Source organism: Mesocricetus auratus, unplaced genomic scaffold, assembly GCF_017639785.1.
Source record: "Mesocricetus auratus isolate SY011 unplaced genomic scaffold, BCM_Maur_2.0 Super-Scaffold_100676, whole genome shotgun sequence".
Taxonomy (NCBI): Eukaryota; Metazoa; Chordata; class Mammalia; order Rodentia; family Cricetidae; genus Mesocricetus; species Mesocricetus auratus.
The window spans coordinates 180,248,612-180,265,982 of NW_024429266.1; the positions used below are offsets into that span (position 1 = coordinate 180,248,612).

A 17,371-nucleotide genomic window follows, 5' to 3' on the forward strand; every position below is an offset into this window, starting at 1 on the left:
GCTTCAGTGGGGGCTATCAACATCTTCACTGCTAGTCATCAAGTCAGACAGATGACAGTGACTTTGTGCTCTTCTTCCCATACCGGTGCTCTGTTTCCCGTGGAGCTAGGGGAAAGATGCAGAGGTCATGAGCACTGGCTTCTCTTGCAGAGAACCGTAGATCTGTTCTCAGCACCGGATCACGCTACTCACAACCAACAGGAACTCAAGCTCCAGGGTGCCCAATACTCCCTTTGGCCTCCAAAGGCATCGAGATGCATGCATTCGGGTGCTCACACATGCATACATATACACACAAATTTGAAGAATAAATAAAATAAAACATTAAAAATAAATGATTTATGGAACTGGAGAGATGGCTCAGTGGTTAAGAACACTGGCTGCTCTTCCAGAGAACCTGGCTTTGATTCCCCAGGACCCACATGGCAGCTCACAACCATCTGTAACTCCAGCTCCAAAGGATTCAATGCCTTCTCCTGGCCTTCATAGTCTCCAGGTACACATGCAGGCAGAACACCCATACACATAAAAAAAATAAATAAAATGATAACTTCAAAAGAAATAACTTTATTTCTTTTTAAAGCTTAATTTAAAAAAAAGAACAACTTGCATTGGTAACAAGATAATCTAAAAAAATATACATCTATTTGCAAGCGAAAGTGAGCATACAAATCCAGTTCGTTCACTCAACAATACTGAGTGTTTTCAATATGCTGGTTACTCTGCCAGCCTCCAATAATATGTGGTAAGCCAGTCGCAAAGACAGGTGCTAATAACAAGCATTTAGGTTGGTGTGACCACATCTCCCAACAGACAGAGATCTCCTTACTAGATGGATAGGTTATTTTAACTATCAGAGGATTCCCATAAGTGTTGTGCCTTGTTTATATACCCATTGAGAACTCAAGATTTTTTTTAATGGAATAAATATTAGGACTGGTCATTCCTAAAAATCCTATCACATGGGAGATGGATGCAGGATAAAGGAGAGTTTAAGGCCAGCCTGAGCTACAAAGAAAATTCAAGGTCAACCTGGACTAGGAGAATCTGTCTCCAAAAAAATTACATAATATTAGACCATCTCTAATGAGTGGAGAGAAAGGTAGGAAATCTAACAGTTCCACTATCCATCTTGCTACCAATCTATTTTCAAGTCATGCCTCCCCACCTCATCTCTCTTCCAAGCTGATCACCTTCTTTTGAATACAGCCTTGACTACCTCACTACAAGTCTCTCATAAGGACCCAACTCTGAAGACCTCCCACATTATGCTTAGAGGAATTCAGATCTGAGTGACAACAGCCAAGACCCCCCAGCTGCTCAGGAAGCTGGAGGACAGATTAATGTGAATCTTCATGCCAACTTGCTTCTGGCACATTCCCCAAGACTCAGACACCAAGCTGCATAGGCTGAATACCAGTCCCCTGCTAGGTAGGCAGGAAGGTGGGAATGATGTCTAAGGTCTATAAGCATTGGCACTGGAGCATGATCCAGGCAGCAGTGCAACCCTGATGCTAGTGTGTGGGGGGAAGATATGAGACCCCTTTAGCATGCTGGATGCAGGGCTCCACACTTCATACCATAGTGAACTTCAAGGGACCTAATTCCTCTAATTATGCTGAGGTCAGGGCTCAGATCTCAATGAAATCATAACCATGCTGTAAGCTCCTCTCTGAACCATGGATTCGTGTCTGGGTGGAGTCACTCAGCCCCACCTGCTACTCTGCTAGGTTCAGAGGTCATGCAAAGTCTAGCAGAACACGATGCAGGCCCAATGCCTGGTGGTTAGGAAGCCCCTGTTCCTAAGACTGGGGTCTACTTAGCTTTGCTCTTGTCATCTCTTGGAAAGGGATTTTTTTTGTCATTCTAAAATATCTATTTACAGTGTGATAGCAAAGTATATGATCATTATAAAATCTCTGACTATTTTAGGAAAGAAATACAAAGTGAAAATAACCTATAATTTGATTCTTCAGAAATAATGATAGCTAACACTTCCACACTTAGCCTCTGCTCCACACACACTGCATTATAGAGTCCTACTTTTGGGACAATTTGAAATTATTTGGATGATATTTAGAATTTAATGAAATTATTTGGACAATACTCATGTTATCATAAATCTTTTAAAGAACTACTCCGAATAACTAGGCAAGCTGACAGTGTCATTCAGTGGTAAAATGTGCACTTACTATACACAAGACCTGGGTTCCATACGTATATATCACAGAAATAACCAATAACAATAGCCCGTCATGACTGCAATATTTAATCAATCCATATGGAGAGTTCTATCCAGTTTTCATTGTTGTGAAATGTCATATGAGCTGGGTATGGTTGTACATTAGGCACTTGGGAGGTAGAGGCAGGAGGACAAGGAGTTGGGGAGAGTCTTATATACAAATCAGCTTGAGCAAGCTTGGGCTACAGCTTCTCAAAACAAAGCAAAGCCAGCAAACTTGGCATAATGGAAATGTCTAAAAGCATCCCTTTGCACATGACCCTGACTCTTTTCCCAGAATCAATGTCTACAATGCAACTACCGCTTAAAGTGGAAAGGGTAATTTGGGCTAGAATTTGCATAGCCCAGGCTGGCCTCAAACTCAAAATCCTTCTTCCTTCCCCTCCTGCATGCTGGATGTATGTCTTTGTGCCCCATATCCAGCCTGAAAAGTATGTTTTTTTTAAGGTCTTCAAGACCACTGAAAATTTAACTGAAGAGGAAATACTTTTAAATTTTATATTTTTGTCTATTTTAACATTTTTCTACTTATAAAAAGAATACATTCTTGTCCAATTTTTTAAAATATGGGCATATACATGGTTAAACTTTCCATTAAGGCAGTTATGTCCATCATTAGAGATGAGTATGTTTTCAGTAGCTTATAGGATAGACTGGAAGGGTCCCCTGAGACTCACATGTGAATGCTTAGCCACTGTTGTAACCATATTGAGAAGGTCTGGACTAGTCAATGGATAGCTTTGTTGATGAACCCTTGGTTTTGGCATTGGGAAGCAATAGAACCTTAGGAGGTAGGATGTCACTGAAGAGAGTGTGTCCATGGGGACTGTGTTTTGTCCGCTTAGTCCCTGACATTTTTCTCTCTCTACTTATATTTTTGGTTGTGAGTCTAGCCTTTAACGGTGAGTCTAGCCTTTCACGGCTGAGCCATCTCTCCAGTCCTCTCTCTCTACTTCTTTTTTTTTTTTTTAATATGGAACGCTTCACGAATTTGCATGTCATCCTTGCGCAGGGGCCATGCTAATCTTCTCTGTATCATTCCAACTTTAGTATATGTGCTGCCGAAGCGAGCACTCTCCTTACTTCTTGACCACCATGCTCCACCCCTACAGCAGAGCAGGTGACCATGGACTAAACTTCCTGAAACAATGAGCCAAGACGAACCTTTCCTCTTGTGAGAAAATGTCATCGGGTATTTTGTCATGGATGGAAGACTGAGGGGCATGAATGTCTCCCCCACTTTCTTCTTATTCCCTACCAGCGGAGACTGAGTCTCTAGTGTCACTAGTGAACTCTTTCTTTGAGGTAGGCTGTGGCCAGGTCCACACCATTCATACTCTCTGTATACCTCTAACCAGCCCAGTCAGCCCTCTGTAGGGTCTCCTGCTGGGCTCTTCTCTCCAGTTAGAGGAAGAGCAAGAAGGGGGTACAAAAAGTAATTGTAGATATTGCTCCCTAATAAACAGAGGACTTGGCACCCTTACCCATGTCCCGAGGGAAAATACCTGAGCTACAGTCAAGTAGGGAACCTTAAGCACTCTGGAGGCAGGCCATTGGCAAAGCACTATCTGTACATATCTACACACATTCGGAGCGACAGCTACAGGCTTGCACACTGCAGGCTTGCACACTACAGGCTCGCACACTGCAGCCGTGCATGAGCTGCCTGTGAGCAGCTCTTCATCTCCCCATTTATTAACAAGCTCATTTCTTGACAGGAAACTTGCCTGTAGATGCTTGTGAAACGCTTTTATATAGGGAAGATTAATTTGTCCCAGGAGGGACCTCCTCTCATGCCAACGAAGCAGTTCTAAAGAGAGATCCTACTGGAAAAAGGAAAAGCACTCCACAGCAGGAAGGACATTCTATTAGAGGGTTCCCCGTGGCAAGGGCTTTTGGACCCTCCCACCTCTACAGTCCAGCATTCACCTCATACCAGTGACTGATGCAAAGTCTGTTCATACCCCTAGTGCAGTTAGCTCTACCTTCAGAGATGCAAATGCTTGCAACACTCCATGCAAATTGCTAGGGGCTGCACTGTGGCTCAGGGGCAGAGCACTTGCCTGGTAGGGCATTTGTGAGACTGTGGTTCCATCGCCAGCTCTTCAGGACCTCCGTTGCACAAGTCTGGCAGCCTAAGTTCTGTCCCTGGGTCCCACAGTGGAAGGAGAAAACCAATTCCTGAAAGTTGTCCTCTACAGGTGACCTATGCCACGTGTGTGCCCAAACACACACTGTACTCACAAACAATAATAAGAAACACTTTTTAGCTGGGCGGTGGTGGCGCACGCCTTTAATCCCAGCACTCGGGAGGCAGAGGCAGGCGGATCTCAGTGAGTTCGAGGCCAGGCTGGACCGACAGCCTCCAAAACAATACAGAGAAACCCTCTCTGGTAAAAACCAAAAAAAAAAAAAAGAAACACTTTTTAAAGATTAAAACCGTATGCTGAGTCACTTCAAGTCAGGAGCCTATCGTATAAATTATCTCCTTGACTTTATGACGTGATGCCTCTTTGCTTCTACACTGTCTCTCTGGCCTGCTTTCGCTCACTGGCTCTTCATTACCTGTAATGTCAGGGTCGTTAGTGTTTGCCTTAGTTAGGGTTTCTGTTGCTGTGAAGAGACACCATGGCCATGCAACTCTTGTAAAGGAAAACATTTACTTGAGGTGGCAGCTCAGTTTCAGAGGCTCAGTCCATTATCATCATGGTAGAACAGGGCAGCCTGCAGGCAGACATGGTGCGAGAAGTAGCTGAGGGTTCTACATCTTGCAGGCAACAGGAAGTGGTCTGTCTCCTCTGGGCATGGCTTGAGTTTATGAGACCTCAAAGCCCACCTCCACAATGACACACTTCCTCCAACAAGACCACACCTACTCCAACAAGGCCACACCTCCTTAATAGTGCCTCTCACTTTAGTGGCCATTTTCTTTCAAACTGCCTCAGTATTCTTTTTTTTTCCCAGTTTAAATTTAGATAAGAAACAAGGTTGCTTCACAAGTCAGTTCCAGGTCCCTCTCCCTTTCCCTCCCCTCCTACCGTGCCCTCCCCCCAACCCTGCCTCAGTATTCTTATATGTCGCTGTGTTTTCAGTGGTAGACTATGTAATGGGAAACATGACAGAAATTCCAAAAGCCTGTCCATGAGAGAGCACAGGATAATAGAAGGTTCTCCCATGAATGAATTTCTCCTCCAGCCCTCATAGGAAGGCATTGTCTATGTCTTCATTCTATACACGAGACATGGGGACACAGACACGATAATTGGTTTGCTTAAGGCCACACAGATGTTGGAACCAGACATCACCCAAGAGCCCACAACCTAGAATGTCCTAATAACTAACCTACTTCTAGGACAGTATTTTGTTTTAGCTCAGAGTGATGAGATTCATAGCCTTGTCAGCAGCGTATGTCTGTAATCCCAGCACTGGGGAGGCTGGAGTCAGAGGATCGCCACAAGGTCAAAGTCAGCCTGGCCTACAAAGTGAGTTACAGGCCAGCCAGAGCTACAGAGTAAGATACTGTCTAGAAAAGAAAATATGAAATCATAAATACATCCAGCAGGTGTTACATATGTCACTTTATTCAGAGGTTTTGTTTTGTTTTTTTCCTTTAAATATTTGTGACGGAAGCTTTTCAATCACTTCTCAGCCTTTGGCTAAGATCAAATGTAGATTACTATGTTACACTTTTCATCACAGTGATAAAATGACCTGACAGGAATTACTTAAGGGGAAGGAGGTGTACAATTGCTGCCTAGTCTGTTGCTCCCCTGCAATGTATGTATTAAATTATTCTTTCAAAAAAGGGGGTGGGCAATAACACCATATATTTCATTATGATGAGAGGAAAGTCACCTGTAATGGAGAATTATGTTCAGTCGGTCACTGAACACAAACAAAGTCTGATAGAGAGTGTTTCTGAGCATCCAAAGCCAAGGGAAAGCTGGAACAGCTGTTCTGAACACCCTGACAGATGTGCTGGTGAACAATTCTACCCAAAATGAACCCTGAATCCACACAGCCCCAGGTCTAACCACTGGGCACACACAGCAAGGGAGGTAGAGAAACAGTGAGTTTCTGAGGGTGGACACCCAGGAGTGATTCTGCCTTGGAAGCTCACAGGACTGTGTTCAGGATATCAACCAGGCCCAGTCCCTCTATACTAAAGCTGACTGCATTTAAAGGAGCCCCTTCCCTGGTCGCTGAAACGACGACATTACACACCTGTAGCTCCCATCACTCCATGACATTACACATACACACCTGTAGCCCCCATCACTCCTGAAGCAGGAGGAGTGCTAGCATCCAGGAGTTTGGGGAAGCTTGGCCAACAAAGCTAAATTCCATCTCAAAAACAGAAAAGACTCATGCTCACAGCTGGCTGGTTGGCCAAGAATTGCTACTTCCTGTTCAAGACTCACGCTCCGGCCATTTCCATAGGATGCTAGACTGATGACCAGGCAGCCAGTTCCCAGAGCAAGGAATTCAAAAGGCAGCAAAATGAGACAATGCCTCCTATGACACTGCCCTGGAAACCACACAGCACCAGAAATACAGCATTCCTGTTGGTTGAGCAGATGAGACAGATTCAGTGTGGGAAGGGACAGACAGCACAGGGTGTGAACCCTAGGAGGTCATCTTGCAGGCTAAATACCACACCATGAGCAGCTCTATGGCACAAGTGACTTGGCTTGTGTAACACATAAATTGCAAGGGAGAGTAAGGGGAATTGAGACATATTAACCAAATGCAGTTGGGTGAATGGAAGCTAGCACTGACTACACATGGGATCAAAGTAGATGACTGTCATGAACATCTTTAGGAGCCATAATAGTAATAGTAATAATGATGTTATTCTAAAAAGTCTTCACCTCTCTTCTTTAGTGTGTGTTGAATTTACTCCCCAAAAGCAGGGTATATATATGAAAGTAATTGTGCAGTGGAGAGGCATGATGTCATGATCTGTTTCGTGTTGCTGTAACAAAAATGTCACTTTATAAAGAAGAGCATTTGTGTAGAGTGATGGCACATGCCTCTATTCCCAGAACGTTGAAGGTAGAGGTAGCAGAACCAGTAGTTCAAGATCAGCCTGGCTACTTAGTGGATCTGAAGCCGGCCTGAGCTACATAAAATCCTGCCTTGAAAACAAAATGAAAGAAAGACACGGGGTTAACTCAAGGCTATGGGTGTGCAAAGGCATAGCATTGGCATGGCTTCTGATGAGGCCTGGTACCACGGCAAGAGAGCACATGAGACAGAGAAGAGAGAGCATCCACACAGTAAGAGCTGCAGGGAGTGAGGGAAAAGCAGGCTTGCTCTTTTATAACAATTTGTTCTCTTCCACCTATTTATCTACTGATTTCTTTATTAAGATGGAGTTTTGTTATGAAGACTGACTGATGTCAAATTCATAATCCTCCTGCCTCAGCCTCCCAAGGTCTGAGACTATAGGCATGAACCTCCACATCTGCCTAAAGATAAATTTCTGTTAGAACTTCACTAGTGCAGGCCTCTAATTCCAGATACCTGGAGGACAGGGCAAGAGGTCTCTCCAACACGGGAGTTTGAGGCAAGCCTGTACAACACAGTGAGAGTCTATACCAAATAAAACAGACACAGCCATGAGTCCAAGCACAGAGCAGTGTGGTTCACCCAGCACTGCCTCCCTGAGGATCTGGACCCAGAGCCGGTCACTCGACTTCAGAATGTTTGATAGTGTTGTCCTCTTGTTCAGGGTCACTTTGTAGGATTGTCCTGAAGTGAGTCAGGACAGCTGCGTGTGACAGCACAGCATGGAATCCCAGTCACTAGGGAGTCTAAGGATTGCAAGTTTGAGGCTAGCCTGAACAATTTAGTGCGACTCTCAAATCCAAAACAGGACTTGGGTTGTAGCTCAGTGGCAGAGCGTTTGCCTGGCATCCCATAGCCCTGGGTTCCTTCCTGAGGACTGTAGAAGCAGGTGTGAGCAGTGACTCTCTTGATCTCTGGTGGCACTCCCCCTGACAACCCCAGTACCCAGGAGACGAGCGTGGTTTTGTGACAGCCCAGTATCTGTAATGTCAGAGCAATCTAATAAGGGAGAGCCTGACATTTATCGAGGCTCAGACAAATTCACTTGCCCAGTAAGTAGTAAAGCTGGATTTGACCCTGTTCTCATTTCAAAGTCCAAATCTTTCACTGGTTACAGATTAACTGAAGTTCATCACTAATGTAAATGGGGTAGTATTTTGGTTGGAGGCAGAAGCCCTGGAAGGTGGGATAGTCAGGGGAACGGGAAACTGGTAAGAATGGGGAGCTCAGAGCCCATCAGTTATTTCTCAGGTCCCACCTGCCACTAGCCAGTTCACTCTGTCCGCAGGGCTTCCTCTTAGAAAGGGGACAGGCCAGCAGAAACTCCCACAGAGCCCCAGGCCAGCTGCATGTTAAGATAAGCTGAGCTAAGGGAGAGAAGCCAGACCCATGACACCCTGCCACTCCCTTAGTGACGTCCATCCAAAGCAGACACTGTCCCTCCTAAACTCAGGGCTCAGCCAAAAGGTCTCTGGTTTTATGACCAGCCCTGTTGAGCTCCTGAAGTACTGCCCTTCCAGAAACTTCTATAGTCAGAATTGCTCCCCATCTCTGGCCAAGCTGACAGATGAGTCTGTATTCAGCCCTGACAATGGTGTTTCAGCAATTATGGCAAAGAAAAAGGATGGAGCCAAAGCCGAGGCAAGTTGTTATGTGTGAAGCAGGAATGTGAAGGTGACAGGGCTATTTTTGTGCATATCAGAGGGCTGTCAGCAGGCAGGAGGTGAGGCAGATGCTGCAGGGAGCCCTGACATCAGGTACAGTGATGCTGGCCCCACGCCCTGCAGGACCCACAGCTGCCCTCACTGTTCCCAAAGAAGGTGGGTGGGAGGGGCCATCACGGCTCTGGATCCAGAGACAGGAGCGGGGAGCCACGGGACCCATCATCCACTTTGAAAAGAGAAGACTAAACACTCACTGTCTTTTCTTCCATCTCTGTGGAAAATGGCTTTGTCCTGGCTTCAGTCAGCAGTGGGTGTCAAATGGGAGGGACTGTGGCACTGGCAGGCTTCTGCAGAGCCTGGCAAGGGGCCAGCAGGTTGTCGGGATCAGGACCTGGCAGATGCGCCCTCACAGATTACCAAAGGTCCCTCTCTTCACACGAAAGGCCACATTCCTGGAAAGTTGCTCCTAAATAGCGTCCTGTTGGGTCACAGAGCAGGGTGCGGTGAGATTCTAGCCTGAAACACAGAGGCTGTCTCCCAAGCAGAAGCAGGCCCTGGTCTCCAGGCCCTGGTCTCCAGCTCCCTTGTGCACATCCTCAGGGTCCAGTGGGTCCCTGTCTGCCTCTACTTTCTCCAACCTTCTGTGGACAGGCTCATCCCTACTCACCACCCCAGCATGGCTGCCCAGACTGACTCGACAGTCTGACCACTGTGCCACCTCCATTACGTTCCTTCTGAAGCATACCTGTGTGGTGAGCCAGGTGGCATAGACTTGTAATACCCACTGAGGAGGCAGAGGCAGAAAGATCACAAATTCAAGGCCTATTGGACGGAGTAAGTTCAAGGCCAGACTAGGCGATTTAGTGAGCTTATCTTACAGGAAGAAGGGGTGTGTAAAAAACCAAACAAAAAGAGGAAGAAGAAGGGTGGGATACAGTTCAATAGCAGGGTGTATGTGACACCATAGGTTCAAATCCCGGTACCCAGGAAACACAGTGCCTCTGAAAGCATGTCACTCAGGAGTGTTTCTCAGGCTTGCCACAGACAATGGTCTACTTGGTTTAGTCTCCAAGTCTGCCTACTATGGGCTATGTGTCCTTGACCTGCAGGTTCCACACTCATGGATTCAGCCAAGTAATTATAGAAAATATTTGGAAGGCTAGGAACCAAATGTGAGCACTCTGCAAGAGTACTAAGTATATAGCCGGGCAGTACTAAGTGTGCTTTTGTTTGTTTGTTTTTTGGGGGGTTGTCATTGGTTTTTGTTTTTTTGGTTTTTTTTGTTTTTTGTTTTTGAGAAAGGGCTTCTCTGTGTAGTCCTGGCTGTCCTGGAACTCCCTCTATAGACCAGATTGGTCTTGAACTCAGAGATCCTCCTGCCTCTACCTTCAAAGTGGTGGGATTAAAGGTGTGCGCCACCACCGCCCGGCTATTGAACTCTCTTTTAAGCCTCTCAATACACGCAGGGAAATCAGTCCTTTAACCTGCGTGTTGCAGTGTTTCCCCTTTTGTCATTGTCTTCTGACTTCGGAGTGGGGGAGGGGCACTGAGTATGAAACCCTGGAGTACTGCAAACTGAGTTATGCTGTGGCTTTGAGTGGCACCCCAGCCGGTCTTCCGTGTGGCAGCATGAGGTACAGCCAGAATGAATCAGACAGCAAACTGCTTGATAACGTGGTTTCATCTCTGACTTACCAGAAGAATGACCAATTTAGGTCCTTTGTCTACAAACTGAGGATGAAGACAGTACATGAAGGTTGATCTGTGTGTGTGTGTGTGTGTGTGTGTGTGTGCGCGCGCGCGCGCGCGCTCACACACTTTATGTTGTATGTGTGTCGCACATGCGTGTGAGTGAGTACCAGGGCCTGTGCACACGTATCTAGAGAACAGAAGAGGATGCTGTGTGTCTTTCTTTGTGGCTCCCACCGTACTGCCTTAAGACAGCGTCTTTCTCCAAGCCGGAAACTCACTCTCTGGCTGCTCAGTGACTTCTTGGGATCCACCCGTCTCTGTCCTCTAGTGCTGGTGTTCAGGCACGTGAAGCCATGCTATGATTATTCTTACGTGGGGCCTAGGGATTCAAACTCAGGTCCTCATGTTTTTATAAGATGAGTTCTTGTCACTGAGTTGTCTTGTTGGACCTTTATAGGATTATTATGAAACAAAATGAGTTCATGGTCTACATAGTGTTTGCCATGAAATAATTGTGTTCAAATAGTTTTAATTTTTGTGCAATGACATTTACTGGTCTTATCCAGGTACAGTTGCACATTCCTGTAGTTCAAGCTACTTAAGAGGTTGAGCCAGGCGGGTCACTCGGAGTCCAGGAATTCAAGGACCTCCTAAGCAATGTGCTAGGCCTCCTTTCAAAAAATGACTGTCATTGTTGTTAAAGCTAAGTGTGGTAGCACATCCTTGTAATCCCACCACTCAGCTGTGGCCAGCCTGAGCTACATAGTGAGCTCCAGGCCAGCCCAAGCTACATAGTAAGATCCTTTTCCAAAACCAAACAAAGAAGCAAACAGGATCCTTTAAGGCAGTAGTTCTCAATCTTCCTAATGCTGTGACCCTTTAATATAGTTTCTCATGTTGTGGTGACCCCAACCATAAAATCATTTTCAGTGCTCCTTTGTAACTGTAATGTTGCTGCTATTATGAATCCTAATGTGTTTTCTGGTGGTCTTAGGTGACCCCTGTGAAAGGTCTTAGGTGATCCCCAAAGGGTCTGTGACCACAAACTGAGAGCTACTGTTTTAAGGCTTATGAATTTCATGTCATACTTACTAAGTTTCCTTCATTCTAAGACTAAAAAAATATATTCCCAGGCAGTGCTGCCACTTTGAGGGATCTTTGGGGGGGGAGCTTTGAGTCTCAACCCTGCAAAGGGAACAATTGCTAAAGACACAAGGGGGTCTTTCACCACAGGGACTTACCCTCATTCTCCGATTTTACTGTCTCATAAGTCAGTTTTACTTTTCACAGCCTGGGCGGTCTGCCCCTGTGACATGCTTGAGCCCTTAGCTGCAGAGGCCCAAGGCTGGAGAACTGGCTGGGGTGTTCCCAGAGAGGAAGAGGAAGGAGAAGGAGAAAATAAACAGCTGTGAGAGGAGAGGCCAGCTCTCCAAACAGCAGAGCTGGAAGCCCAGGCCTTCTCCTTTGGGTTCCAGGTATTACTGGCCAGATAGCCCTAAGCATGACTTCACTCTACCGGGTCCGAGGTCCTGGGCTTCGGTTACCCTTGAATGCAGCCCAGCTCCAGGTCCCAGGTGACTGAGTCTGTAAGTTTGCCCACGTGCAAATGCCCTTCCTTCCTGAGTACCCCACCATTTATCTGACACCTCTTGTGTTTCCTGTTGCCAATTTAACTCGAATTATTCTGTCTCTGAGGCTTGTGCAACCAGCCACTGCCACAAGGCCCTTCACAATTTAAAATAAATAAATAAATAAATCCAGACATCAGGGTGTGCAGCCTCTCCTGAAGATCCAACTCTGACCTCTGACCCACTCTAGTTTTGTCTTGGAGCCAGGCCAGGACTTGCTCCACTACCAAGTGTGCCCTGACAGTCTCCAGGAGAGCATAATGACAGTTTCCCTTTGGTTGTTTGTCCGTTGCTAAGGCACCTCCATTCTAGGCAGGCAATAGGGGCCTAGAGCTGGGATGGGTAGGCTCCTTCCATGCAGATCAGAATGCCTAGAGCTGGGATGGGTAGGCTCCTTCCATGCAGATCAGAATGCCTAGAGCTGGGATGGGTAGGCTCCTTCCATGCTGATCAGAATGCCTAGAGCTGGGATGGGTAGGCTCCTTCCATGCCTCTCCAGAATGCCTCTCCACAGTCACAGAGGTGAAAGACGCTGTGAGAGGACCATCTCAAGCTGAGCCTTCCAGCCCTAGCCTGAGGAGGATATTTGGTGGGTGCTATGGAAGCCTGTGCTCTGGTTTCAGTACACCTGCTGGGTGATGGTAGAAAGTTCCCTCACTGTCGAATGTTTCCTTGTTTATAGAACAAGGCTGGACACAAGCAATACCCCACTGCAAGGAAAGTGCCCACAGCTTGAAACCGAATGCCTTGAAGTAGGGTCAGCCCTTTCCAGTGAGGAGAGGTTTCCCTCTGTGCTTCCAGCTCTGAAGGCATCTAAATTTGTGCTTTTCATGGCTCCTTAATCCTGGCTCTTGAGAAATGAGCCAAGACCTTTCAGCCTTGCTGGCACCATGGACTAAGAGGAGGGAATCTCCACTCTCCCCAAAGGGGAGGATGGAGCCAGACTAGGCTGGGAGTTCTGTGTGTCTAGAGAACAGGACATGAATATAACAGACACTAGCTTCCCCAGGACCTGAGGTCCTCTTTACCGGAGATCCCTAACCCTCCTCTCCTGCACTGCAAGTGGACCTGCTCAGGAAGGCAGCCCAGAGACAGACCCCACACTTGGATTAGTGCCCTGCTACCAGCATTTTTTTTTCTTTCTGGAGACAAGGTTTCAAATTGTAACCCATGCTATTCTCAAACTCATGACCTCCCTTTCTTTGCCTCCTAAGGACTAGAATTCCTAGTGTGTGCTACATTCCTGGCCTCAAACACATTAGATAAGTGGTTTACCCATGACCTGTATCAGCAGCCCTATATTGGTTTGTTTAAAACAAAACTCTTAAAAACAAAGCAAAACATTGGGCTGGCCAGATGGCTCAGTGAATAAGGTACTGCTGCCAGGCCTAACTACCTGGTGGGATCCCTAGGACCCACATGGTTGAAAGAAAATCACCTCTGGAAGTTGTCCTTTAATTTCTCCACCCATGCATAAGTAAATAAATAACTCACTCATTGAGGAAAAAGCATGTAAGATAATCTTAACTGTCAAGGTAACTAGATTTAGAATTGTCGTGGAAGTAGCTACCATATCTGTGTTTCCAGAAAAGTTTAACTGTGTTGGAAATACTGACCTACCTCAAATGCAGGCAGCACCAGACTGTAGCCCAGAGCAGCCCAGGGCAGTGCCGCAGGGTAAGGAGGCAAATATCAACCTCGCATGCCCTCACCTTCTAAAAATATAGAGGAACTGAGCCCTGCCTGTCACTGCACAGCCCTCCAGCTGCCCCTGTGCTGTCCCTGTCTGCTCACCAGCACCTGCCCTCCTTGGCCTCTTGCTTGACAGCTGCCTTGGAGATCAGATGAAGCTGAGTAACTGTTCATCTCCTCTGCCTTCGGAGTATGGACACAATGTGACCAGCTGTGCCATAGTCCTGCCATAATGGATCATGCCCTCAAACTGTGAGTCAGGACAGAGTTTCTCTCCTTTACGTTGCTCCTTAGCAGGTATCTGGTGGACAAGAAAAGTAACTATATAACACAGTGTGGGAACTTGGTAGAGCATGTGCCCAGAAGGCACAGGTTCTGGGTGTAATTCGCAATACCAATCAATAAACAAGAAAAAAAGAGAAAGTAAATGAGTAAAAGAATCTGTCCATGGGGGCTGAAGAGACAGCTTGCTGGGTAGAAACTCTTGCTGTTCTTTCAGAGGACTCAGGGTTCAATTCTCAGCTCCTACATGGTGGCTCAAAGCTGTCTGAAACTCCAGTTGCAGAGAATCCAATGCCTCTTCTGGACTCCAGAGGCACCAGATATATGTGTGGTGGACAGATACACATGCTGCAAACACTTATACACATGAAATAATAAATAAAATTTTAAGAAAAGAATCTGTCTTGGGCATAGCCTAGAGATAAGACCATTACAGTTCAGTCTATACATCCTATCAGGTTTATATACATATAAATAGATGAATTTATAGATAGGATGATAATGTCACTCTTTTGTAATATTATTATCCCCTTTTTAGTAGGTGACTAACAGAGGTCCCAAGTCACATGGCAACTAAGGGTCAGTGTGGAGTCTCAACTCCAGTGTCCTGAATGTCTACAGCCAGGGGACATTCAAATAGGCTAGGGGTCAAACTCTACATAAGCTAACAGGACATACACATGGAAATAGAGCCTGGACCAAAGAAGGGCTGGCTTTCACATGCAAGTCCAAACCTGCCTTAGTGTCCCGAAGATCAGCCTGAGGAGCTGGCCTTGCCTGGGTGCTCAAGAGTTCTCTTAGGCAAATCTGGTCTTTTCTTCCAAGAAAGCCATGGGACCATGGAACAGCTGTCAAGCAGAAGGCTCTGGGGAGCAGGTGTTAGGTGGCAGACAGGAACAACTAGATAGCAGTGTGGTGACAAGCAGGGCTCATGGTCCCTAGTATTTTTAGAAGGTGAGGGCATGAAGGGTTGACATTTGACTCCTTATTCTGGGGCACTGCCCTGGGCTGCAGAGAAAGCTCCAGAATGCCAGTGCTAAGGTGCAATCAGTGTGCACAGGTGATTCTGCATCCATTCATCCATCCATCCATCCATCCATCCATCCATCCATCCATCCCCCACACCTTAGTATACGTACTGGCCAGACACTGTGCAGAGCACTAGAGAACTGACTTCCATGACCAAGGCAAATGACCAAGAGCTGTGAATGGCAGTCAGAATAGTTCAAAGGTTAGGAGTTTGGAACACTGACCTCAGACAGACCTGCAGGGATCCAAATCTTGACTCTGCTACGTCCCAGCTCCCTAAGATTTCCTCAGAGGGTTTGGATGAAAGATGATTAGAGGATGTACATGGGGGATTTCAAAGAACATCATGCACAAGGTGTGGTGGCGACACCTTTAATCCCAGCAGTCTGGAGGCAGAGGCAGGCAGATTTCTGAGTTCAAGGCCAGCCTGGTCCACAGAGAGAATGCCAGGACAGTCAGGGTCATCCAAAGAAACCCTGTCTCAAAAACAAAACAAAATTTTTAAAAAGGGGGGAAGAAGGAAGAAAGGAAGGAAGGAAAGAAGGGAGGGAGGGAAGGAGGACATAATGCCAAGTTAACAAAGGTATTAAAGAGCTGCAGAGCTGGTGAGAAGGATCAGCAGGTGAAAGCATTTGCCGTGTGAGCCAGCTGATCCGAGACGCACGAGGAAAGCCAGATGCAGTGGCGTGCATCTGAACTCCAGCATTCCTACAGGGCAGTCAAGACAGAAAGGAAAGTCAGAGGCTAGCCTGGAGAACAAGGTACAGCTCAGGAATGAGAAAGGCTTTGCTTCAACAAGATGGACAGTGAGAACCAGCTCCCCAAAGTTGTCCTCTGAGCTCTACACTCGCATTCCTCCCAATAAATAAATACTTTATTTATTTAAAAAGATGGCGGCGTACTGGGTCCGGAAAGATGGCTCAGTAGTTCAGAGCATTTGATACCTTTCCAGAGGACTCAGGTTCATTTCCCAGCACCTGCATGGTGATTCACAAACATTTGTAACTCCAGTTCCAGGGGATCTGATGCCCCCTTCTGGCTTCTGAGGATACCAGGCATGCATTTAGTACATAGACATACATGAAGGTGAACACTCATATTATAAAAAATAAACTTTTTAAGAGGCTACAATAAGCCGGGCGGTGGTGGCGCATGCCTTTAATCCCAGCACTTGGGAGGCAGAGGCAGGGGATCTCTGTGAGTTTGAGACCAAGCGAGTTCCAGGACAGGCTCCAAAACAATAAAACCCTGTCTGGGGGGGGGGGGGACGGACACGGGACCAAACAAACAAACAAAAAAGGCCAGGATGTAAGTACATGCCTATAATCCCAGTTACTCCGTATGTGGAGGCAGGAGGGTTGTTGAGACCAGGAATTCAAGGCCACCTGGGTAACAGTCCTGGTGATGAATGCCTGCAACCCCAGCATTTACAAGGTAGAGGCAGGAGGATCAGGAGCTCCAGGTCATCCTCAGCTTCTAATGCTAGCCAGGACCACATGACTCTGTCTCAGCTGTAGGGAACAGCCTGAGGGTGCAGCTCAGTAGGTGGAAGGGTGCCTCCTCCTATGCACAACTTTCATTTTGGTCCTGATGACTGGAGGAAGGAGAAGAGGCCTGTTTGCCAAAGCTTGACGCTGGGCCGTTTCTCATAGGATTCCCTTGACCTTGGTTAGTAAACTACTGTGTTAAGTGTTTGACAGACTAGGCCTAAATTGGTTTCCGATGGAGGGAAGTCTTCCAGAAGATTCCTTCACCCAACAAGAAGTGAAGAAGCAGCAAGGCTTCATTGCAACCTGAGGTCACCCAGCAAAGGCGTTGTGGGCAGGCTCAAGTCAGAGGGTCACCTGTAACACAGGAAATAAAAGACCCAGAGACAGACATTGGGCTTCAAGCTTCAAGTTGAAGATCAGAAATGCAAAGCAGCCAAGCCACTAGATCTTACCTCTACCCAGTTGGAATGACTGATCCTGTCTCCAGGATTCCTCAGAGGCAAAAGACTCTCAAATCCTGTCTCCTCCTCCTTACATTCCTCTCTCCACCCAACCACATCACTCCTGTCTCCACTTCCCTAG

General features: G+C 46.6%; 1 protein-coding gene and 1 non-coding gene across 2 annotated transcripts in view; one reads left to right on the forward strand and one right to left on the reverse strand.

The window, feature by feature from the left end:
- Positions 1-17,371, forward strand: part of Ninj2 (ninjurin 2) — an 89,163-nt gene that overhangs the window by 55,508 nt on the left and 16,284 nt on the right. The window lies entirely within an intron of this gene.
- LOC121137403 lies at positions 3,210-3,316 on the reverse strand. The gene has a single exon (XR_005874643.1). It is a non-coding gene; the product is annotated as a U6 spliceosomal RNA (small nuclear RNA).